This window comes from Camelus ferus, chromosome 36, assembly GCF_009834535.1.
Source record: "Camelus ferus isolate YT-003-E chromosome 36, BCGSAC_Cfer_1.0, whole genome shotgun sequence".
NCBI lineage: Eukaryota > Metazoa > Chordata > Mammalia > Artiodactyla > Camelidae > Camelus > Camelus ferus.
The window spans coordinates 17,599,829-17,623,968 of record NC_045731.1 but is presented as its reverse complement, the minus strand read 5'-3'; the positions used below and the strand labels follow the sequence as shown (position 1 = coordinate 17,623,968).

At 38.7% G+C, this 24,140-nt stretch overlaps 1 pseudogene; it reads left to right on the top strand.

Annotated features, from left to right (window-relative positions):
* Positions 1 to 221: 221 nt before the first annotated feature.
* LOC116661682 lies at positions 222 to 23,561 on the top strand (annotated as a pseudogene).
* The last annotated feature ends 579 nt before the right edge of the window (positions 23,562 to 24,140 follow it).

Here is a 24,140-nt window from a genome sequence, read left to right as displayed (position 1 = left end):
CATTATGGATAGATATGTTATTGATGAGTTGGTTCCCTATATTTGTAGATGCAGAAGTTTTTATAGCTTCACAGACATTTCAGTCTTGCAGAGAGAAAAATGTCTTTGCATTTTGCTGAACTTGTCCAGGTGGCTTTATCGAATTTGGTCCAGGTCTGCAGAGGTGAATACACATCCAAACCTGAACCGTTTGAATGTCTGCAAGATTTTAAGAGTCTAGAATGTCAGATCTGGACTATAACTCTGGTGAATGACATCAGTGAGTGGACTCAAGAAAACTCCACTTGAGTGCAAAGCCTTTCATAAGCCAAAAAAGGCTTTGAAATTGTGACAAAGCCAGAGACTTTTGTGCACCACATGTGGCCACAAACCCATGGGGACAACCACAGGCCTTCTGGAGTGCCAAGGGAATTCCATGTGAGGAGTCCAGCACTCACAGGATTCCAACAAGTCCCTGCCAGCCAGAGCACCTTCATTGCTACTGTGCTGCTTTGAGCAAATGCCTTTTCATCAGATTCAAATTGGTTTGTTGTTTTTTTTTTTTTTGGCATAAAAAAAATCAAACAACTTCTTGTTCCCTTGGTGAAAATAAAAGCCGAACATTTTCTGATTTCTTTTGACAGAGAAAACATGAGCCTATGAATCGAACCTCATCTGTGATGGTCTGCAGGTGGGAGCAACCTGATCAGTGTCAGTCCCTTTGCAGCCATTGGCTGGGAGCCTGCATGTTACCTGGAATGTTATTTGAAACATGTCACCCTAGCCGTACCTTCACTGTTGGCTGGGAGGCGAGTCAGTCAGGATCTGAATTATGGAATGTATGTTTCAGATCCAAAGCTAGGAGATCTTTTTTAATAGCCAGAGAATGTAGTCATAAATAAATCTATTAATGTATTAATGCAAGAACATTTTTAAAGATTTTTTTATTATAAAAATTTGCCCCCAAATTTGAAAATGAAAGAACAGTGGAATTAAAAATCATCTGTAACTTAATTATACATAAAGAAACTTAAAATCCTTCTAAATATTATTTTTTGTTCAAATGTAGGTATTTTTCCCTTCCAAAAAGGAAAATTATTATTTCACTTATTTTTGTGTTTTCATTTTATTATATATTACATATCAGTAAATATAATTATATTAAATCCCTTTTAATGGCTGTTTAACACTATATTGAACAGATATATAAATAGTCCTAGGTTTCAGAAACTTAAAAAATTGTCATTACAATACCACTGCAAAGAATATTATGGTGTTTCTAATTTTAGTTACTAATTTGGACTAAAAATTAACAAGTTTGCTTTTCTTCATGTAAAACAATGGTTATTTTATGAATGAACTCTAAGGATTTTAAATGACTTTTCAGTAATTTCAACAAAGAAATTATCTTTAAGGCAAAAAACTGTGATGGTTTGCAAACCTATTTTTATTATATCTTCACTTTTACCAGTGTCATATGTGTGTGTGTTTGCACAAGTGCTTTAACTACCACCAACGTAAGAAAAATCTGCGTACTTAAAATGTGAAAATAGTTAGTTTCCTGGTTTGTGTTTTCATTCTCCCAATATAGGTTTTGGGTGACAAGCTTGTATTTGCAAAAGTACACACCCTGTGGGAGGTGCTCTGTATATAGGCTGAGATACTGCACATAAAATTGCCTCTGAAGCCCAATGATCTGAAAATCCAGTCCTCAGCCTTTCATAATTTCAGCTGTTTTATGAAAGTCCTTCATGTGGATGAAAGTATCATCAAGCCGGAGCAAGAGTTTTTCATTGCCCTATTTGAGAAGAGCTGTGTGAATGACTTTTATATTCAGGATAGAGATACATTCTTCAATCCAGCCAGCAGAAGCCACATTGTAAGTCTAAACCGAGTTTAGCTGCTGTCTTGGGGGTGATTTAAAACCTGCTGTTGAATTATCAGTGATTTGGTTTGGTTTTTAAAAGCTGCCCATAAAAAGAAAAAAGAGAAAGAAAAGAAATATGCCTACAGATTCCTGTTAGGATAGTAAACAGTGGCTGGTTAGTTACCCTGTATAAGCCACACACTCTCTTAGAATCTTTTTAGATTTATTTCATCCTTTCTCAGATCAAGTATCAAGTAAGGGACAGTGTTAAAAGAAATTCCGGATTGACAGGCTTGTGAGCTCCGGGATCTGCAAGGCAGCTTTCCCTCCCCATGGTGTAAGTCAAATTGCAGAAATGAAATAAAGCACCTCATGTATCCTCCGGTGTTAACAGGAAAAGGCTAATTTTCTTGACCTTGTTTCTTCCTGGTTAAAATTAAACTAATATGTAGGGGGTGAAAATCTCATTTAGAGCAGGAACCATGTTGTCTTGTTCACTGCTGAATCCCAGGCACCGGGAAGGCTGAGTTTAACGAGTGAGTGAATGAATGAACTGTAGTTCCCCCAGAGCTACCATGTGGGGCAGTGCGGATTAGCAGCTAAGAGCATAGACTAGAGAGGGGAGGGTACAGCTCAAGTGATGGGGCGCATGCATAGCACGCATAAGGTCCTGGGTTCAGCCCCCAGAACCTCCTCTAAAATAGACAAATAACCCTAATTACCTCCCCAACCCCCAGCAGAATTACCTTATTATCTCCCCACCACCAAAAAAAAAAAAAAAAAAAGAGAAGTGGCCAAGAGCGCAGAGTCAGGATGGAACACCTTTGCTGGTTTCTCGCTGTCGACCTTGTAAAAGACATTTAGCCTCTGTGTTTATCAAGTTCCCCATCAATAAAATGGGGGTAATAATAGTACACACCTCGTAGAGTTTCTATGGGGATTAATGAATCTGTGTCAATGTTAGAACAGCCCTGGCTAATATTAAGTACTATGCATCTGTCAGCTCTTTTCATAATTACTGACATGTTATTATCGACCAAAGAATGTTAGTTCTTTGTAAGGGAAATGTATGTTAGACAATTTAATTTATCATTTTCTGTAATTCAGGCTTTTCCCTCTGAAATACCATTTTCTTTCTGTGCACTAGGAAGCCACAGGATTTTCCAAATTTCATCTGCCTGGGTTCTTGTCATGATGGCAATACTACAGAGTGTTGACATTTTTTAGAGACTCCGTCTGAGATGACAGCAACCCCTGAAATTCAGGAGCGTTTCTCTAACTGATAACATCTCGCTTGAAATGAAATTTTTAAAATGTAACAGCTTCAGACGCTTAATGATGTCATAAATGCAAGGATGTTATATCTAAGCTCTTTAAATAAATCCTGTCATTGAAATAAAGGAAATACTATATTATAGCTCTCTATGACTTTGTTAACTTTGCTATTCATATATCTGACTCTCTAAGACCAAAGAAAGCAAAGACTGAGATTCATCATTACTACTGTGTGGTACACGTATTTGTAGATGAAGACAATACTGAAATGCACTGTTTAAGATATTAAAATGGACACTAAACAGCTGCTTGATGCACATGCATGAGCAGAACAGGGAGCTGGGTGCTGGGAGCAGACACTGAAGTTCCTGGATCAGAGACCCAGCATAGCAGTCCAGCCCAGCAGTCCACATGTTTTATATTTATGTCCCTGCAAAATTAGCAATGAGAGTCTGAAATGAACTTTGGGGACACTTGCAAACAGCTGTCATGATTACTAATGTGGGACACCAGGACTCCACAGTGTTTAGTTGGCATCTGCACACAACAAATTCTTTTCCACTAAAGCCTCTTGTAATTGTTGGCCCCACATCCAGACTGATGAATAATCTCATGTGGTGTTTGGGAGGGAGGTAAGTGGAGTCAGGACCCATGTTAAGGCTGGGTGGGTGATAATCTGGTTCTAGTACAGGAGAAAGGAAGGCAGGTAAGGTGGGAAGGAGAATGACTGGATTTAAATTTTGTTTCCTGAGTAAGCTAAATATATAACATCATGTCAAGTTTCTTTATTGTTTATATTCCATGTGCTGTCACTAAATAACTACTGAATTGTGGGGACAAAAAAGCCTGGGTTTTAGAATTGACCCTGCCCCTAACCTGCCAGAGTCCAGGTTCCTCTGGATGTCCAAGGAGGGGCCTGGACTGTCAGATGTCCCTCCACTGCAGCAGTTTGGGCACTTGGGTGGCCTAGTTTTTTTGCTGTGGAAGACTGGCCTGGTTGTAGGACATTAAGCATCTGCAAGGCTCTCACCAGGTACCCACGGTTGTCCCAGGACTGTAACATCCAAGCGTTCCTTTCCACCCACGTTTGCAAATGACCCTCAAGGGGTTAGTATTTATACTGGGTGAGAATTATAAAAAATTATATGGTACCTCCATCCCTCCTGGCAAGTGAGGGCCCCTTATTTACAAATGACCATGAAGTGTTAGCACCATATTTTATCAACAGAACATGTGAAAATGTGGTGACAGTGATTCTCACCTGTTTGCTTCTGCTCTCCAGTGCAACTTCAGCCTCTGTCAGAGGACCTCAGCTGCCCCAGCGAACAGGGCCTTCTGTACAGGGAATGGGCTCCTCCTCGAAGCATAGACAAGAAGCAGCCCTTAGATCTCCTCAGGTGAGATGCTGTGGAGAGCACTCCAGTGGGAATGGCTCAGGGTTGCCTTCATGGCATCTGAGTGTGACAGTCCTCCAAGAGTGTTACCAACCAGGAAGCTCACAGGAGCTCTGAGCTTTGTTGCCCCAAGTTTTTATTGGAGGCTTTATAACATAGACATGATTTACTGGGTCACTACCGACATGGCTAATCCAAACCATAACTGTAACTGAAACATTTCCTTAGCCCTAAACGTTGAGCCCCTTCCTCCACTGGTGGTCACTCACTTGTCACAAAGCTCGAAGCCCCACTCCTCTAATCACACGGTTGGTGTCTCTGACTGGCCAGACCCCATCCTGAGTCAGCCCATGAACACAAGCCAACCAAGGGCCCACCATGAATAGCAAAGACACTCCTATCTTGGGAAATTTCAAGGCTTTAGTGGTTGCCATCCAGGAACAGGGACCAAAGACCTACCAAATTCTTCATTAAACAGGAGTAAAGGTTAGGGTTCAATTAAATTATAAAATAAGACAGAAATTCTCACTGCTTTGCTGTATCTGCTGTTCGACACCGTTTCACTACACCACGTGACTGTAATGTCGCCCTCAGCATGTGTCTTCTCAGAGCACCAGCGCCGGCTACTTTCCGGGAGCTTATGCTGTTTGGGCAAGGCTGATGGGGGGAGGGAGGCCAAGGACAACCGAGCAAACAAAAATAATCGGACAAATAAGGAAACAATGTCAGATTGAAATGAAGGAAATAACACAGTGTTGAGATGGGAGACTTGGGGGGAAGTGAGTCAAGAAAGCTATCTTTGAGTAGGTTACATGTGAGCTGAGATGGCGATAAGGAGGCTGGAATTTGAGGATCTGGGAGAAGTCACCCCAGGAATAGAGGCAGCTTGTCCATTGGCCCCAAGGCACACATGTGCTCAGCAGGTTTGAGGAGATACTGGAGCCAGCGCTGGTGAGAGTGATGAGACGTGAGGTTTAGAAAGGCATCAGGAGCCCAGAAAGGAGTGTAGACTCTAAGCGCAGTGAGAAGCAGTCATGATAGTTTAAGCACTAAGGTAATTTTCTCTCACTCACATTTTGCAAAGATAATGCGGAGAATGAATTGCAGGGACCCAGGAAGCAGGGAGGCCGGGTAGGAAGCTCTTGGAGTGGGCCAGATGAGAGACGGTGGGAGCCAGGGAGGAATGAGTTTGGGGAGTGGGGCTGACAGGATGCAGTTATGGGCTGGCTGTGGATGGTGAGGAGAAGAGGAGGGCCAAGGTAGCCGCAGGTCGGCCTGGAGCCAGGTGCCTGTTCTTTCTAATATCAGCGCCCCATGCAGGTGCCCACCTACTTGGGCAAACCTCTTAACCTTCAAAGTGAGGGTTTTAAAACACGGAAGTCTTCTTGTATTTTTCACATATTATGGAAAGATTCAAACATGTACAGAAGTAGAGAGAACAGCACAGCCAGCCTGCCTGTATGAGTCACCCAGCTCCAGAATTATCAACTCAGAGTCACTGTTGTTGCATCTTTCATCTCCACCTCCTCCCCTCCCCCACTACGGGATCATTTTGAAGGCAATCCTACATAGCTTAACCTTTCATTAGTGAAAAGACCAGGTCTCTTTCAAATACAATTGGTATATTCCTTTTTTTTTTAGGATTAGAAATTAATTCTCTGATTGTCACAGAAATACCCTTTTAAGTAGTTTTGGGGTTGAAATGAGGATCCAGACTAGGTTCAGACATTTCTGCTAGCATATCTCTCAACTGGGTTCTAATCTATAATTTTCCTGTTTCTCATTTTCCTTGAAATTGCTGAGGGGTTTCTCTATTTCCTGTTTGGCTGATTTCATTCTCCCCTGTGGCCGTAGACTTGTTTCTCCATCCTATGTATTTGCTTTAGCTAAGTGATTTGATCCTCGCCTAAAAGCTTGATCTGACTGAGGTTCAACTCTGTGCAAGAAGACTTGTTATGTGAAGTTTTGTACTCCTAGCATAAGGTACATAATGTCCAGTTGACTCTCTTTTTTGTGATGACATCAGCCAAAAATGATTGTCACCCAAGATCATTATTTCATAAAGGATTTTATTTCATGTGGTCATACCCTAATTTCCTCCCTCAATTATCAGCAGGATCACAGACATGAAGAGGCACTTTCTCATTAACCCGGGGTATCCTGTAGAACAGTTTTAAAAGAGGATGATTGTACATATGTAAACATTTAAAGTTGATACATTTTTCTTTACTTTTTAATTTTTTTTCTAATGGAGGTACTGAAGATTGAATCTAGGACCTTATGCATGCTGAGCACACACTCTGCCACTGAGTGTACCCCATCCCCCTTGAGATTCATATTTATATGTTATTTTCCTTCTCTTATCTTTGTTTTATGTTATACAGTATTTGATGGTAGGGCAATGGGTTTGACGGCTCTTTAATCATTCTTAATGGTCTTTTGGGATTTGTGTGTGTGTTTGTGTTTGTAAAGAAAACAATTTTCCCACCATTTTAGGTACGTTTTGCTAAGGAAATTTTGTTGATCTTTTCCCTGCTCCTGGTCCATGTATTCCCTTGTTGCTTCCCACTAGTGGCCCCTTGAGCTCTGTGACAAGTCTAGCGTGTCGTTAATCCAGGTTGAAGGAGATCTGAAGAGATTTATTCAAGGAGATGAAATTTGTAGACAATGTATTGGAAAGTATTGGCAAAGATATTCATTAAGAGAAGGTCTGAGGTTGAATTGTTAAGTGCACAGAAAACTAAGCTGTGAAACACCAAGACAATTATTAACTCCAGGTAAAACAAAGTAGGGAAGAAAAAAGTAAGTCTAGCAGACAACTCGCTACAGCTGTGAACAGTCTGTACAGAGTACTAATAATGTAAAGCAAGGATACTGAGCTGATGAAAATTGTAATTGTATCAAAAGGTTGGAAGGATGAAAGTTTGGATGTGTAGATTAGATGGCGTTTGAAAGAGAGCTTAATCCTCATTTTCCAAAATAGAAATTTAAATAGGTGATACACAAAGCTGAAAAAGTCAGTAGGCTGTGTTACAAGGATATTAGTAAGAGAAAGGGAGTAATTATTCCAAGAGTCAGCAGTAGGAGCTAAACGTGGTTGCTTCTGGCCCGGAAATGGGGCGGTTGTTGGGAACTGCTCCTTTTTGCAATCGGTGTTCAAGAATTGTTTGACTCTTTATTGAATGTATGGTATAACTTTGATAAAAAGAAATCAAAGCTGAATTTTGAAAAATTGATGTTAAGAATTGGGGTGTTATTGACAGAGATAACAATCAGACAAAACTACATTTGAAGTGATCCTCATTAGTTCTAGACTTTCAGCAAAGACTAGGAGGCAGACATCTGTTTAAGGTTCAAAAATTCTTTCTGACCTTGTTGCCGACATGTAACCTTTGCAATTAATGAACTCCCTGTCATTGTAAATACGCAGGCAGAGGCTGCCTGCCCATCTCTTTAACTGTATCAGGGTGTGTTTACCATTGGCCAGTTGGAGCAGGCAACTTCTAACATTCTTTCAGTTTTGAATGTGACATTTTCAGGACGGATAGTTGATAAGAATGTATTACAAAAAGCTTAACAAGAAAGAGTCCAAGACATCTCAAACCCATTGCCAGGGTTTTCTCTGCCAGACACCATCCTGAGCCTGCCATCCGTGAGACAGGCCACAAAGCCCTGTCACATGGGAATGAACACACTTTGCCCCTCCTATCTGATTTGGCATCGGGCTCAGCACTGTTCCCCATGGAATGGTCCACGCCCATGTCTCTGACGATGGAGCTGGTCTCACAGCAGCCCTGTGAGCACTGGTCAAGCCTAAGGGGGTTCCCAGGACTCCAGGCTGTTCTCAGAGCTGAGTCCCCCCTAGGCTAAGCCCTCGGAGCTCATCTCAGCTCCAGACTGAGCCGGAAGCCTCAGAGAGAACTCAGAGCTGAGGAAATCCACAGGTTTTACCCAGCACTGCCGAGTCAGCAGTGAGCCAGTTGAGGGAAGTATCAGGAACAGCAAGACACACCTGAGCCGCCACCTCATTGTTCCGCCTCATCCCTAAACCCTCTGTGTCTGCCTGTCTGTGTCTGTCTCCCTTTCAGGACCAGCCTGGCACCGCTTCATGCCCTGCCTCCTTTCTTCTAATCTTGCCTCCCTGGCCTGTTCCATCTACTCCAGATTAACTGAGAAACATTGAAGTGCTTTTAAAACCTAGGAACAGCAGATGTGCTAGATACAAAGAATCCAGGGCAGTACCTAGATCAGTCACATCCCTCCTGCCCTCTCCCATTCCCACAATGAGTTTTATAAATATTTTGTCAGAGAGACATTGCACTCCCAGTTGTTATCATTATCAGCCATTTCCTTATTATCTGTGGTTTACGATGCATTTGCTCCAGGGACGTTCCCGAGATAAGGCGGGAGCAGATGACTGAGCCAGTTGTTGATGTCCACTTATGTCAAGCCTGTTAAGAATGATCTTTGGGAGGTTTTGTTGAATGTGCCAGACTGTCCAGTGAGTGGTGATGATCCCCTGCATCTGCTCCGGAGTCGGACTCGTCCCCTCCTTTGCTCTGTTCTCATTTATCTCTCTTCAGCAGGTGAACCAGTGGTCTGTACTTCTATGATATGTAAAATACTTCTTATTTCACGGTAGAATTTGGGGCTGCTATGAAAACGCATATGTTTTAAGTGTGATTTGAGTCAGTGGTTTAAACTTAAACCCCCTTGATTTAGAATCAGAAATTAGTATGGTGGAAGGAGGGTATAGCTGAGTTGTAGAGTGCATGCCTAGCATGCATGAGGTCCTGGGTTCAACTCCCAATGCCTCCATTTAAAAAACAAATATATAAACGTAATTATGCCCCCCCCAATATAAGAAGTTAACATGAGGATGAAGCTACAGAGTGATTATTTGTGTCTTCTGAAACTACCTTCTGACTTTCTTCAGGAAATTGTACGGAGAGAAGGTCGGAATCTACTTTGCTTGTCTGGGCTATTACACTCAGATCCTCCTACTGGCAGCAGTCGTGGGGGTGACTTGCTTTCTGTATGGATATTTTAATCAAAATAACTGTACCTGGAGGTAACTTCTTTTTATTGCTTGTTACCGCACTTACTTAACTTAGAATGACATTCTCCAGGAGCATCCATGTTGCTGCAAATAGCCCTATATTGTCAGTTTTTATGGCCGAGTAGTATTCCATTGTATAAATATACCACTACTTTAACCAGTCATCCATTGATGGACATTTAGGCTTTCTCCATGTCTTAGCTATAGTAAATAGTGCTGCTATGAACATTGGGGTGCAGGTGTCATCCTGAAGTAGGATTCCTTCAGGATATATGCCCAGGAGCAGTATTCCTGGGTCATATGGCAATTCTATTCCTAGTCTTTTGAGGGAACTCAATACTGTTTTCCACGGTGGCTGCACCAAGCTGCATTCCCACCAGAAGTGTAGGAGGTTCCCCTTTCTCCACTGCCTCTCTAGTATTTGTCATTTGTGGATTTTTGAATGATGGCCATTCTGACTGGTTTGAGGTGATACCTCATTGTAGTTTTGATTTGCATTTCTCTGATAATTCGTCATATTGAGCATTTTTTCATGTGCAAACTGATCATTTGTATGTCTTCCTTGGAGAATTGCTTGTTTAGGTCTTCTGCCCATTTTTGGATTGGGTTATTTGGTTGTTTCTTATTAAGTCATATGAGCTGCTTATATATTCTGGAGATCAAGCCTTTGTCAGTTTCATTAGCAAAACTGTTCTCCCATTCTTTAGGTTGTCTTTTTGTTTTACTTATGGTGTCCTTTGCTGTGCAGAAGCTTGTAAGTTTCATTAGGTCCCATTTGTTTATTCTTGCTTTTATTTCTGTTGCTTGGGTAGACTGCCCTAGGGGAACATTTCTGAGATGTATGTCAGATATTTTGCCTGTATTTTCTTCTAGGAGGTTTATTGTATTTTGTCTTATGTTTATCTTGCTGAAGAGACTGTATTTATTCCATTGTATATTCTTGCCTCCTTTGTCGAAGATTAGTTGACCAAAAGTTTGTGGGTTCATTTCTGGGCTCTCTATTCTGTTCCATTGGTCTATATGTCTGTTTTTGTACCAATACCATGCTGTCTTGATGACTGTAACTCTATAGTATTGTCTGAAGTCTGGGAGAGTTATTCCTCCAGGCTCTTTCTTTTTTCTTCAGTAATGCCCTGGAAATTCTATGTCTTTGATGGTTCCATATAAATTTTATTGTGATTTGTTCTAGTTCTATGAAATATGTCTGGGGAAATTTGATAGGGATTGCATTAAATCTGTAGATTGCCTTGGGCAGTGTGACCATTTTAACAATATGTATTCTTGCAATCCAAGAGCATGCGATACCTTTCCATTTTTTAAAGTCTTTTTTAATTTCCTTCAACAATGGTTTATAGTTTTCTGTGTATAATTCTCTCACCTCTGTGGTAAGATTTATTCCTAGATATTTTATTACTTTGGGTGCTATTTTAAAGAGAATTGTTTCTTTACTTTCTTTTACTGTTGATTCATCATTAGTGTAAAGAAGTGCAACTGATTTTTGAACATTAATCTTATAACCTGCTACCTTGCTAAATTCTTCGATCAGCTCTAGTAGTTTTTGTGTGTATCTTTTAGGGTTTTCTATATATAGTGTCATGTCATCTGCATATAGTGACACTTTTACCTCTTCTTTTCCAATTTAGACAACTTTTACTTCTCTTACTTGCCTGATTGCTGTGGCCAGCGTTTCCAAGACTATGTTGAATAGGAGTGGTGATAGTGGGCATCCTTGTCTTGTCCCAGATTTTAGTGGGAAGCTTTTGAGGTTTTCACCGTTGAGTGCTATACTGGCTGTAGGTTTGTCATATATAGCTTTTATGATGTTGAGATATGTTCCCTCAATACACACTTTCGTGAGAATTTTTATCATAAATGGGTGTTGAATTTTATCAAAAGCTTTTATGCATCTATTGAGATGATTATGTGGTTAGTCCTTTCTCTTGTTAATGTGAAGTATTACATTGATTTATTTGCATATGTTGAACCACAGTTGTGTCCCTGAGATGAACCCCATTTGAGCATGATGTATAATCTTTTTTATGTGCTGTTGGATTCTATTTGCTAGTATTTTGGTAAGGACATTTGCATCTGTGTTCATCTGTGATATTGGTCTGTAATTCTTTTTTTGGTGGTGTCTTTACTTGGTTTTGGTATCAGGGTGATGGTGGCTTCATGGAATGAGTTTGGGAATATTCCTTCTTTTCAATCTTCTGGAAGAGTTTGAGAAGGACTGGTATGAGTTCTTCTTTGTATGTGTGGTAAAATTCCCTGGTGAAGCTGTCCAGTCCTGGACTTTTATTTGTAGGGAGGTTTTTTTTATTGTTAATTTGATTTCATTCCTAGTGATTGGTTTGTTCAAGTGGTCAGTTTCTTCTTGATTCAGTCTTAGTGGACTGTATGTTTCCAGAAACTTGTCCATCTCCTCTAGGTTATCCATTTTTTTCCATGTAGTTTTTCATGATATTCTCATATGATATTCTGTATTTCTATGTTATTTGTTGTAATTTCTCCATTTTCCTTTCTTATTTTGCAAATTTGTGCTCTCTCTTTTTTCTTCTTTGTGAGTTTGGCCAGAGGTTTGTCGATTTTATTTACTCTTTCAAAAAAATTGCTTTTGGTTTGATTGATTATTTTCTTTATTTTTTTAATCTCTATTTTATTTATTTCCTCCCTGATCTTTATTATTTCCTTCCTTCTGCTGACTTTTGGGTGTTTTTGCTCTTCTGTTTCTAGTTCTTTTAACTGGTGGGTTAGATTGTTTATTTGATATTGTTCTTCTTTTTTGAGGAAGGCCTGTATCGCCCTAAACTTTCCTCTTAGCACTGCTTTTGCTGCATCCCATAAGTTTTATGTGGTTGTTTTCATTTTCATTTGTCTCAAGGTATTCCTTAATTTCAACTTTGATTTCATCATTGACCCATTGTTTTTGTACTAGCATGTTGTTTAATCTCTATGCTTTCTTTTTTTCTCCTTTGTTTCTCTGTAGTTGATTTCTAGTTTCAATGGCATTGTGGTCAGTAAAGATGCTTGAGATAATTTCTATCTTCTTAAAATTGTTGAGGCTTCTTTTGTGACCAAGTACATGATCAATCCTAGAAAATGTTCCACGTGCACTTGAAAAGAATGTATATCCTATTTTGGGGGGTTGTAATGCTCTGAAAATATCCACTAAATCTAATTTTTCTATTGTATCATTTAATTTCTCTGTTGCCTTATTTATTTTCTGTGTGGAAGATCTGTCTAGTGATGTTAATGTGGTGTTAAAATTTCTGACAATGATTGTATTCCCATCAATTTCCCCCTTTATCTCTGTTAGTAGTTGTTTTATGTACTTAGGTGCTCATGTTGGATGCATATATATTAATGATTGTAATATCCTCATCTTGTATTGCTCCTTTAATCATTATAAAATGTCTTTATTTATCTTTCTTTATGGCCCTTGTTTTAAAGTCTATTTTGTCTGAAATCAGAACTGCTACACCTGTTTTTTTGGCATTTCCATTTGCATGGAATATCCTTTTCTGTCCATTCACTCTCAATCTATATGTGTCCTTCTCCCTAAAGTGTGTATCTTGTATGCAGTTTATTGAAGGTTCTTGCTTTATTATCCAGTCTGCCACTCTGTCTTTTGACAGGAGCATTTAGTCCATTGTCATTTAGAGTAATTAATGATAGATGAGTGTTTATTGCTATTTTGAACTTATTTTTGCAGTTGATTTGGTATTTCTTCTTTGTTCCTTTCTTCTTCCTTTTGTGGTATGGTAATTTTCCTTTGTATTATCTTGGATTGTATTTAGTTTTTGTGACTCACTTGTAAGTTTTTGGCTTGTGGTTACACTTTTTTGTAAGTCTGTTAACCAATTACTGTAACTGTGTGTACTAAACAGATAGTAATGTAATCTCAAACCCATCCTACCGAGAACAAAAAATTTAAAAAACAGAAGAAAGAAAAAAATACTCTATATTTTCTTGCTTCCCTCTCCCACTCAATGATTTAGATGTCTTCTTTTACAATTTCATGTTTATTCTATTTGTAATTCATGGTAGTTATCACCTTTCCAGTTATGAGTTCTCATTTCTGTAGCATCCTGCTTCTTTTCTATTTAGAGTAGACCTTTCAATATTTCTTTTAGCATGGGTTTAGTGTTGCTAAAGTCTTTTAGTTTTTGCTTCTCTGTGAATTTCTTTACCTCTCCTTCTATTCTAAAGGATAGCCTTGCTGCAGAAAGTATCCTAGGCTGCATCTGTTTTTTCATTCAGGACTTTGAATCTTGCCACTCCCTTCTGGCCTGTAGTGTTTCTGTAGAGAAATCAGCTGAGAGCCTTCTCTTGTAACTCACTCTTTGTTTTTCTCTTGCTGCCTTTAGGATCATTTCTTTATCCTTCAGTCTGGCCATCTTGATTATGATATGTCTTGGTGTGAGTCTCTTTAGGCTTTTCCTGTTTGGGAACCTCTGAGCCTACTTTACTTGGGTGTCTGATTCCTTCTTTAGGTTTGGGAAGTTTTCAGTCATGATTTCTTTAAATACCTTTTCCATTCCCTTTGTTCTTTATTCCCCTACTGAACCACTTATTATGCATAGATTGGCATGCTTTATACTATCCCATAGGTTCCTTATATTGTTTTCATTGTTTTTTATTTGTTTTTCTCTCAGCTGTTCTGATTGGGTGCTTTCTGTTGTCCTGTATTCTAGGTCACTTATTCATTCCTCTGCATTATCTAGCCTGCTTTGTACAGCCTTTAGGTCAGATCTCATTTCAGCCAATGAATTTACCAATTCTACTTGGCTCTTCTTTATAGCTTCTATTTTGTTTTTGACATATTTTATGTCTCTAAACACTATCTCTTTTAGTTCCTTCAGTAATTTGATCACTTCTTTTTTGAAATATTGATCTAGTAGGCCATCAATGTCTTTTTCATTGATCATTCTTTCAGGGGATTTCTCTTGCTCTTTTAATTGGGAGTACTGCCTCTGCTTCTTCATAGTGCTCATATCTCTCTGGCACTGTGGCTTAAGGAGTATCAGTTATCTATTGTGGTCCTTAAAGGAGTTTATTTATTTTTCTAAAGCCTATGTGAGAATAAAACTTAAAAATGAGAGAGAGATTTTTAAAAGAATGGAGGAAAATAAGGTTTGAAAACAGTGTATAATCAATAATAGAAGAGCAAGTTTAAGCAGAATAGGAATCGAGTTGAGATGTCTTTTAAAAACCGTAATAAAAAGAAGAAAAAATCAAGACACAATATTTGAATGCTGTGAATAATCAATAACAGATCAAAACCAAGAGAATTAAAAATGAAATGAGAACTGTAAACATATAGAACTGTTTAAAAAGTAAAGATTGAAAAGGTAATAGAAAATGAAACAGATATAAAAAGATTTAAAAGCAAAGATGTGTTCTCCTAGAGACTGTGCACTCTTAATGTTTTTATTGAGAGGTCTTTGTGTCTTCACCCTGTTTCACGAACTCAGCTTGCTCTGTTGGCCCCCTCGTCTGTGCTGCTCACGATGTCCATCGGCAAGAAGATCATGCCCCTGCAACACTGGGTCAGGTGCTGCTCTCCTTCAAGGTGGGCGGGTGGGTCACTCCCACTTCAGATGCCGCAGTCAGTGCTGTGCCAGTTGCTCCATAGGTGGGCTCAGCTTCAAGAATAACAGCTTTATGGAGATATAAATCACATACCATAAAATGCAGCCTTTGAAAGTGTGCATTAGTGTTTTTAATACATTTCAGTGTTGTGTAGCCATCACTCCCAAAAGGAAGCAGTACCATTTAGTAAGTCACTCCCTAACCTTCCTTTCCCTTAGCCCCCAGCAGCCACCACTCTACTTTCTGCCTCTACGGATTTGCCTGTTCTGGGCATTTCATATAAGTAGAATCATACAGTATGCTGCCTTTTTTGATTGTCGTTTTTTATTTAGTGTGACGTTGTCAAGGCTCATCCATGGTGTAGCATATATAAGTACCCAAATTCCTTTTTGTGTTCAGATAATATGCCATTGTTATAAGTACACCGCATTGCTTATCCATCCATCAGTTGATGATGAATAATTCTGCTGTAAATGCTCATGGACAAGTTTTTGTGTGAACACATATTTTCAGTTCTCTTGAGGATATATCAAAAAATGGAATTGCTGGGATGTATTCTACTTTTAACATTTTCAGGAATTGCTAAAGTAGCTTTTAAAGTGACTGCACCATTTTATATTTCCAGTAGTAATGTATGAGGAGTCCAGTTTCTCCACATCCTCATCAACACTTTTTATTACCGGGTTTATAGATACATATTTATATATCATATATCATATATATTTGTCATCCTAGTTGGTATGAAGTGGCATGTCATTGTGCTTTTGATTTCTGTTTCCCTAATGCCTACTGATGTTGAACATCTTTTTATGTGCTTATTTCCCATTCATATGTCTTCTTTGGAGAAACATCTATTCAAATTCTTTGCCCATTTTAATTGTATTTGTCTTTGTATTGTCACATTTTAAGTCCTCTTTGTCTATTCTGGATAAAAGTCCCTTATCAGGGAAAATATTGGAAATATTTTCACCCATTCTGTGGATTGTCTTCTTACTTTCTTGATGAAGTCCTTTGAAGCACAGAAGTTTTTAATTTTACTGAAGTCCAGTTTACTTGATTATTTTTTCTTTTGTTGTTTGTGCTTTTGGTGTCATATCTTAGAAGTATTTGTAATCCAAAGTCCTGAAGATTTTCTCATTGTTCATTTTCTAAAAGGTTTATAGTTTCAGGTCTGTGATTTATTTTGAGTTAATTTTCATAAATGGTGTTAAGATAAAAGTTCAGTTTTCTTTCTTTCCAGGTGTATGTTCAGGTGTCCCAGCATCATTTTTGTAAAGATTATTTTTTTCCCCATTGGATTGTCATGGCACCTTTGTCAAAAATTAACTGGCTACGTGTAAGAGTTTGTTTATGGACTCTCAGTTCTTTTCTCTCAATCTATTTGTCTGTCCTTTATGCAAGTACCACACTGTATGGATTACAGTTTTGTTAGTGAGTTTTGAATTTGGAAACTTCAAAACTTTGTTCTTTTTCAAGATTGTTTTGACTATTCTGGGTATCTTGCATTTCCATATTAGTTTTAGTATCAGCTTGTTCATTTCTGCCAAAAAGACAGAGTTGCATTGAATCTATAGGTCATTTTGAGGACAATTGCCATCCTAACAATAATAAGGCTTCTGATCCATGAACACAGAAGAGCTTTCCATTTATTTTAGGTCATTTTTAACTTCTATCAGTAGTATTTTAGTTTTCAATATACAAGTTTCAGACATTTTTCTCAGTATTCCACATATTTTTCTTAATATTCCTAAGTATTTTATTCTTTTTGATGCTATTGTAAATGAAAATGTTTCCTTCATTTTATTTTTAGATTATTCACTGCTGTTGTATAGAAATTACATTTTTATATATTGATTTGTGTCTTACAATTTTGGTCAGACTGGGTTATTAATTCTAATAGGTTTTATTTTTTCTTTTCTCTCTCTCTTTTTTTCTTTGTGGATTCCTTGTGATTTCAATATATAATATCATGTCATCTGGAATGGAAATAGTTTATTTTTTCTTTGTAATCTAGAGGCTTTATTTTCTTTGTCTGGTTGCTTTGACTAGAATCTGTAGTACAATGTTGATTTTGGGAGGATATAATTCAGTCTTTCACCATTATGTATGATCTTTGCTCCAGGTTTTTCATAGATGTTGTCTGTCAAGTTGAGGAAGTTCTCTTCTATTCCTAGTTTTTATCCATTATTCTATTAATATGGCATATTACATGAATTGACTTTTGTATGTTGAACTGCCTTTGCATACCTGGATACATCCCACTTAATTGTGGTCTATTTTATATGTTACTGGATTGGATTTGCTTGTATTCTGTTGAGGATTTTTGCATTTATATTCATAAGAGATAGTCTTTAGTTTTCTTGTGATGCCTTTGTCTGGTTTTGGTATCAGTGTGATACTAGTCTCATTGAATGAATTGGGAAGTGTGCCCACCTCTTTATATTTAGACTTGTGAAGCATTGTTTTTTTTGTTTGTTTGTTTGTTTTGGTTTTGGTTTTTTCTTTAAGTAGTTGATGGAATTCACCAGCAAAACCATACAGGCCTAGCATTTCCTTGTGGGAATGTTTTGGATTACTATTTCCGTCACTACTTATTGTAGGATTATTTGAGTTTTCTATTTCTCCTTGAATTAGCTTCAGTCATTTATGTCCTTCTAGGGATTTATCCATTTCATCTAGATTATCTCATTTATTGGCTATATAATTATTCATGGTATTCCCTTATATTCCTTGTTATTTTTGTAAGGGCAGTAGTGACATCCTTCCTTTCATTTCTCATTTTAGTAATTTGAATCTTCTCTCTTTTTTTTTCAGTACTAGCCAAAAATTTGTCAATTTTGTTGATCTTTTCAAAGAACCAACTTTTCTTTTTGTTGATTATTCTCTGTTGTTCATCTATTCTCTATTCCATTTATTTCTGCCTTTAGTATTTTGATTAGAATGTTTAATTCATTTACATTAATGTAATTTCTTATCAGGTTGAAATTACAATCTGCTATCTTCTTTCTATATGTCTTTTTTTCCCCATTCCTCTATTACTACACTTTTTTGTACAAAGTAGGCATTTTCAAGTGTGCCATTTTAATTTGTTGTTTATTTTATCTTTTTTCTCCTCCTCCTCCTCCTCTTCCTCCTTCTCCTCCATTGCCCTGGAGATTATAATTAACATCTTGTTTTAAAGCAATCTAGTTCACATGAATGCCAACTTAATTTCAATAGTACACAAAAAATTTGCTTTGGTATCAGTCTTTTCCCTCCCCCTCCTCATGCTAGTCACTGTCATACAAATTACACCTTTATGCATTTATAAGTGCATCTACACAGTTTCATATGTATTGTTTTATGCAGTTGTCTTTTACATCAATTAGAAGAAAACACTTACATGTAATACTCTATTTATACTGTTTTATTTTTTTACTCATGTAGTTACCTCTACCAGTACTCTTTATTTTTCAGGTGAGTGTCCTTTCATTTACAGCTGCTGGACTATCCTTAATATTTCTTGTAGAACAGGCCTGCTAGCAATGGATTCTTTCAGATTTTGTTTTTGTACGAGTGTCTCAATTTCTCCTTTAATTTTTTTGAAGAATCATTTTGCTGGCTATAAAATACTTGGTGACAGTCTTTTCCTTTTATCACTTTGATGATACCATCCCACTGCTTCTGGCCTCCATGGTTTTTGATGAGAAATCAACTGTCTTACTGAGGAGCCTTTGTATATGTTGAGCCACTTTTCTCTTTCTGCTGTCAAGATTCTTTGTTCTTGTCTTTTGACACACTGAGTCTGATGTGCAGATTTTAGATGTCTCTATGTTTATACCACGTGGAGTTTGTTGAGCTGCTGGGATGTACAAATTAATGTTTTCATCAAATTTGGGAACTTTTCAGCCATTATTTCTTTATATATTCTTTCTACCCCTTTTTTTCTCTCCTTCCTTCTGGCGCTCCCAATATGTGTGTATAAGTATTGTTGATGGTGTCCCACCTATCTCTGACACAGTGTTCATTATTTTTTCCATTCCTTTTTCTTTCTATTCCACAGACTGGATAATCTCAGTAGTTTTAAGTTAACTGACTTTTTCTACAAAAAGTTCATATCTACAGAGAAACCTCTTATTGAAGTTTTCATTTTAGTCATTATATTTGTATCACTAGAATTTCTAGTTGGTTTTTAATATAAATTTTATCTATTGATATTCTCTGTACAATGAGATGTTCACATAATTTAATTCTTTAGGCATGGTTTCTGTTAGCTCTTTGAACATATGTGTAATTGCTTATTTATGTCTTTGTCTAGTAAGTCCAGTGTCTGGGTTTCCACAGGGAGTTTCTATTGACTACTTTTCCCCCTGTGTTATGGCCAAACTTTTCTGTTTCTTTGTACATCTTGTAATTTTCTGTTGAAAACTGGACATTTAAAATATTAAAATGTGGCTCATCTGAAAGCCAGAGTTTCCTCTTTTCCAGGGCTTATCGTTGCTTCCATTGTCATTGCTGCTGCAGCTATTTATTTAGTTACTTTCCTGAACAAATTCTTTAAAGTCTGTATTCTTTATCATGCATGGCCATGAGATCAGTGTGTGTGCAGAAAGCCTAGTTGTCATCACTGTAATAAATGGACAGTGATTTCTTTCAATGCCTGGAGCCAATCGTTTGAGCTGTTGCCAGGTGGCTGTGTGTCTGCGATGCTGAGGGATGCCCTCAGCACCGGCAGGCAGTCTGCAGCTCTTCCATAGCCTTTAGTTCTTGCTTAGGCAGAACCTCAAGTTCAGCCAGAGTTGAAGGCTTAAAATTTTCTCAGATCTTTCCTTGCCATGTGCCACATATGTGTACGGCCTTCTAGAGTTCACGGAAGTTTTTGGAGCTTTTTAACACTACCTCCACCCCCAGAACGTCTCATTACTCAATTTTGCCTTCGAATTTTCCTAGTCAGCATGTAGTTAGCCTCTACTGGTACCACTGCCTCAGGCAGTTGTAATGTCAAATACTCACTGCTGATTGTTTTCCACAAACACTCTGGGGACAGTCTGTTTGCACAGCATGGGTTTGAGATAGATCAAGTACTGACAGCTCTCTGGGGACGGATTTTTTAGGTAACTTCAAATCACATCTGCTCCTACCTTGATTGTGAGACTGTTGCTTTTAAAGGCCACCATTTAGGTGAGGATACGGGGATGGGGGTACATCAAGTTACAATGCCACAAGACTCACTATCTTTATGGAGATTTTGCTGTTTTGTTTTTTCTCAAATAAACACTCCCTGGATTGCTGGAAGCCTTGGTTTAATTTCCAGAGTTCTGCAGAGGTTAATTTTGACAAATTTTGCCATTATCATTGTTTCATAGAGGAGTAAGTTTTCCAACATATTTACTCAGATATTCTAGAAGTGTATCCCATTTGCATTTGTTTTTAACTGAGTTACTTGCAAGACTAACTAATTCTACAGCTCCAGCCCCATTCAGATAAGAGTCCATCTGCATGGCTTCTCCTAAAGGGAGCAGTGTGCAACCTGTTGTCAGTTTGTTGTTTTCCTTATTAAAGTGTAGGGGTTTTTAAAAATATGCTCAGGAATAGCCCTTTGTCATTTTTACATGTTACAAAACTTCCACTAGTCTGTGGCTATTTTTTTTCCCTCTCTTTTCGTTGCTTTAATGAAGTTCCCACTTTTAAGGATTTTCAGTATAGCAGTATGTGGATGATGTTCACACTGATGAGACATTTAACTACTGTCTAAACCTCACTCTTTGCTCTGATTCACTGTCTAGAACATCTGAACACATCTACTGAACCCCGTGTACAAATGGATGCTCACAGCCCTAATTAAAAAAATGCTTTTTAAGTAAAGCAAAAATATTAAATTTGACACTGGAAAAGACAAATCTCATATTTCCTAGCTGATCTTGCTTTCTGTGATCATTAGCTACATCATGTTTATAGAGCCGACAGGCATATTGATCTACTGATTTTATTTCATCTGATTTTAGAATGCAGAACACATTTCAGGCCCACTTATAGCTCCATATTGTAGCTTTAAGGATATGTACATATGATGATGTCTTTATTTTAAGTATCTTATTTTATTTTAAGTACCTACTCCTGTGAACCTCATTAAGGAAAGCTTCGAACTGCAGAACTGAAATTTTTCATACCACCATCATCCCGTAGCATCTCTTTTGCACTTAGATGTTTTGTGGCAGAGTATTTTTCTGCTCCCTAGAAATGATCAATGTTGAAGTGGAAAAAAAAACCCTCCTCTAATAAATATAGTCCAAATCACACACTTATCTGAACAATGGCCACCATTTTAGTCCACACCAATCCATCTACTCATACTGACTCAGAGTCCTCAACACAGTCAATCCACCACTGAAGTCACGGTCCTCAGCACACGTTCTATCCCCTCCCCATTCCTTGTTGTTTCTGATCTACTTTTGTCCAATGCATCCTGCCAGTCTCTTCGCAGCCTGACTGCAGTTTTTAATTTTTACCTTTGAGTTCCAGGCTGCGCCTAGTGATTACCAGAGAAACGCCAGACACCTGGTTCATCAGGAGGGGTGGGGAGGATTTCAGGAAGTTGTTACCCTAACTCACTTGCAGATCAGTGAGTGGCTGTTGTGACCATTCCTTCTAGATCTCTGCCATGCCAGCTGCATCCACCCCAGCAAAATAAAGTAGCTCCTCCACCACCTCTACCTCCATTCATCTGGGTTTCTGCTTTCAGTGACACTCAGATGCTGCTGATGGGCATTATATATATATATATATATTTTTAATTGAAGTATAGTCAGTTACAATGTGTCAATTTCTGATGTACAGCACAATGTTCCAGTCATTCATATACACGTATATATGTATGAATTCCTTTTCATATTCTTTTTCATTAAAGGTTATTACAAGATATTAAATATAGTTCCCTGTGCTATACAGAAGAAATTTAGTTTTTTTAGCTATTTTTATATATAGTAGTTAATATTTGCAAATCTCAATCTCTGATGGGCATTTTTAAAGCCACATCTGGAACCCTTGCTGCAGAAGAGTCTGAGAAATATATTTTCAACCTCATAGCCTTTTGATTAGGAAGTTGGAATAAAGGCTGAGCTGGCTCACCTAACTTGTCTGCCTTTGTGAGTAAAGAGGTCTGGAGTTTCAAGGCCCAATGAAATGTCCCAGCCCTTCAGTAGCAAACTCTTAAAGCAACCAAAATGCTCCCATCTACCAGAGCATGACTTGTCCTTAGACACTGCTGGACATAACCACCAACTGCTGTCTAAGGCATCGTCTTCATCTGGTGCACACTTTCTTTAGATGTCTAATATCCTGATTAACAGGACAAGCTGGTTTGGATTCCCAAGGTCACAGGCAGCCTTCTGCCTGACTTTGGTGTATATATGTTCATTGAAGAGTCCTCTCTCAGATCAGCTAGAGCTGCCTGGTGTGTGGTTTGCCAGAGAAAGTGGGTGCAGTGCTCCCCACCAGAGTCCTACCAGTTGTTTTATTGCAGGAAGAGAGAGAAGCAAAAGAGACAGAACAGGAAGTTCTTTTCCAGCCTCAAACACAGTCACCCCCGCCCAGGGCTCTTGCTCTGGGACACACAGCAGTGCAGGTCAGCAGCGACGTGGCCCCGGTGTACTCCAAAACATGGTGTGGTTGTACTGGGCTATCTGTGTCTTTCATGGACCCTGCAACGTTCTCGTCTTTGTGAAATGGGGAACTAAGGAACTCCCACCCATGCCTGTAGCTCCCAGGGTTTGCACCCTTATGGGTTTTGAGGATTTGCTGGTAATTCATTCTTTTTCACCAGGTCATTTCTCGGTTACACGGCAGTCCTGTGACTTCCTTATCAGAACTGCTCCTTAAGTTCGGGAAATAGTGAAAGATGCCATTTTACCCTGTAAGTTCATGTTCAGGGAGGAGGAGGAAGACACCACAGATCAGAATTGCTGTTTTGCTTTTTTTGTTGTTGTTTTCATAAGCCGTCTCCTGTTGTCGAATAGACACTGAGCAAATGAATGACTGTTACACTCCCATTTGAAGGATGAGGAAAATGACACTCATGGAGAGGAGACAAATTTCCTGAGGTTCCAAATACAAAAAGGGATGAGCACAGAATAAGATCCCTGCAAATTTCTTGGCTGTCATCAGCCTTTAGGTCAGTGACAGAGTGCCGTGTGTAGTAGTAAAGTTGAAGCGTGCTTTTAGAAGGGTGCAGATGTTCTTGTTTTTGTTGATACAATGACACTGTTTTGTCTGGGACTCTGAAAAAGAGAAATGGGTTAGAAAGTGTTGGTTTCTCATCCTTGGTCCTTCCTCACCCTCACAGATATGGACCCTTCCATCTGTAGCAGGAATAAGACAGCCCCAGCCTTCCCGTCTCATGAGATCAGTCCTTATTCATTTCATCCCTGCCCACCTGTAGGTGATAAAGCACAGCATGATTTTCCTGCCCTGCTTCACTGATTCTTGTGAAATTAGGTGTTTGAAGAGAGAAACTCATGAAAGGAAGCTGTTTTTTTTTAATATAAAGTGCAGTAATTTTCTTAGCAGAGAAGGAAATTGAGGATTTTCTTCATTGAAAATCAATAGAGATTTCAAGACCATCTGTATTTCTGATGCGTAGATGAAAATGACAAAATCTAGAGTGATTACAGAAACACAAGGAAGATACCAAAAGTGTCTTTAAAGAGATTTTCTAAGACTGGGCTTGTAAAGAGACTGTTAGTTGACAGAGACCCTCTTCTCACCCATAGTCCCTCTCCTTAGGGTGGAAAGGGCCAGCGTTTCCCCTGTGTGCAGTGCTGGTGCTTCAAGTGAGTTGTGGGGCAGGGCGGTGCACATGGGGCTGCCTTCAGTTTGTCCATCGTAAGTAACCCCTGGCAGTCAGAGGGCGAGTGTGTTGCAACCTCATGAACCAGCCGCCATGCTCTCCGGGGTGTGTGCCCATCTCAGCTCATCCCGGCTCAGGTGAAGGCAGAGC